This window comes from Gossypium arboreum, chromosome 12 (assembly GCF_025698485.1).
Source record: "Gossypium arboreum isolate Shixiya-1 chromosome 12, ASM2569848v2, whole genome shotgun sequence".
NCBI classification, from domain to species: domain Eukaryota; kingdom Viridiplantae; phylum Streptophyta; class Magnoliopsida; order Malvales; family Malvaceae; genus Gossypium; species Gossypium arboreum.
Genome location: NC_069081.1, coordinates 116,675,488 through 116,677,412, shown reverse-complemented (window position 1 = coordinate 116,677,412; position 1,925 = coordinate 116,675,488).

Genomic DNA, 1,925 nt, shown 5'->3' with positions numbered 1-1,925 from the left:
TTGCTTTACAATCTTTTCAATTTAGTCCCTACTAGCATATATTTTCATTAATTATCATCCTCTCACTTAGTATTCACTTCACTTATAAATATCACTACATTTGAATATGTTATTTCAAAATCTTAGTACACTTATCCACTTTTGTATATTTTACAAATTGGTCCTTTTCAATATGAAATTCAAGTATCACTAGAAATTCACTTAAATATCACTTTGTAATTAATTTACTAACACTTAAATTCACTTAAGTTTTTTATCATAATATTTTATTTCACACTTAAACTTTTGTACACTTTTCAATTTAGTCTTTTTACTATAATTTCACCAAACTTAGTTTATTCACTTTGTTGTTGAAGTTAATTTCATAAATTCACTTCTTTCTACAAGAATTTAATAATAAATATTAACATTTCCTGTATATATGTGTAATTAAATCTTAAGAACACTCATATAACAATTAGAATATAATTCACACATAAATTCTAATTTGGTATGTTAAGATTCTTGGTCTACTTACCTCTCTTTTACTAGAATTTCACTATTTTTACTTTAATTCTCTTCCTTCTTCACTTTTGACATCACCTTCACTTTGTTTCCAACTCTTTCATCATTTCTTCTCTTTTTCTACTTCATGAGCACATCAAATTCATAATCAAAACTCACACTAAAATCACTTTCTCATGTCACCATGAATTCTATGAGAAATACTTGAAATTTCTTACATTGTTCACTTGATATCAAGCCTTAGCTTGATTTTCTCTCTTCTCCAATTTGATATTCATGTTCACCATAGTATTCTTATCATTTTTCCCTCTTGGTGGGTGTGGAAATTCTTTTGATTTATAGATGAAAATGATGAATTTTGATGAAAAAGAACAAATTGCAAAGGAAACAAAACTTTCTGTTCATAAAAAATGGTAGACAACAAGGCTAAGTAAGATGGAGAAATTCCCATCACCTTTTCTTTTTATTTCTTAACATTTAATTAATTAGTTAAATACCTAAAACAAAGTAATCTTAAAATAATCTTAACCATCAAAATCTAACACCAATATTAATAATTATCCTAACTGGGAGAATAATATTTTACCCCTCAACATTCTCTACAATTCCTTCATTGAATTATCACTTAATTAGGTAAAATTGTGATTTAGTCATCATCTTTCTCCATTTATTCAATTTAGTCAATGCTTACTAGTTTATTTTACACTTTGGTCCTTTACACCTTTAAAATATTTTCACGTTTGGTCTTTCAAATTTTTTGAATTTGAATTTTAACCATTGGACTTTTACTTAGTTCTATTTTGGCCCCATCACTTTTCACATTTTTACAATTTAGTCAATACCTAGGATTCATTTCTCGCAATACATGTCTTTTCTATTTCTTCCGACATGCAACTTTCTTCTCTACTAACGCTAATAATTCATATTTTATTTCCTTCAAAAATTCTAACAGATATCATCTCATATTAGCACTATTCTCGACTCAGGGAGTATTAGGGATGTTTTATCGCATGTATCATTATCTGCAGGGAATGACTTAGGAATTAAAATAATTTATTTGGATTATTATTTAATTGATTGTAATTAAATAGTTGAAGTTTGAAGTGAGAATTAAATTAATTAGTCATCATAGATTTATTAAATGGGGCAATTAAATATATTTCTTCATAGATTATAATGCGGAAATTTGCTATGACATTAATAAAATTAGAATTAGGTTGAGAAAATAAATTTAATTGGATTCGAGGATAGCGAAAAAGTTTGTTTGGTTGAAAGCTGAGAATCGACTTAGATCACCTCACTCAAAGCACAAGTAACAATTTGTTTAAAGATTTATTACCATAAATACCATAAGACTCGATTTTAAGATAAAAAATTAAACTTTCGTTGTGCAATGTTGTACATTGTTTTGTGAACCAATT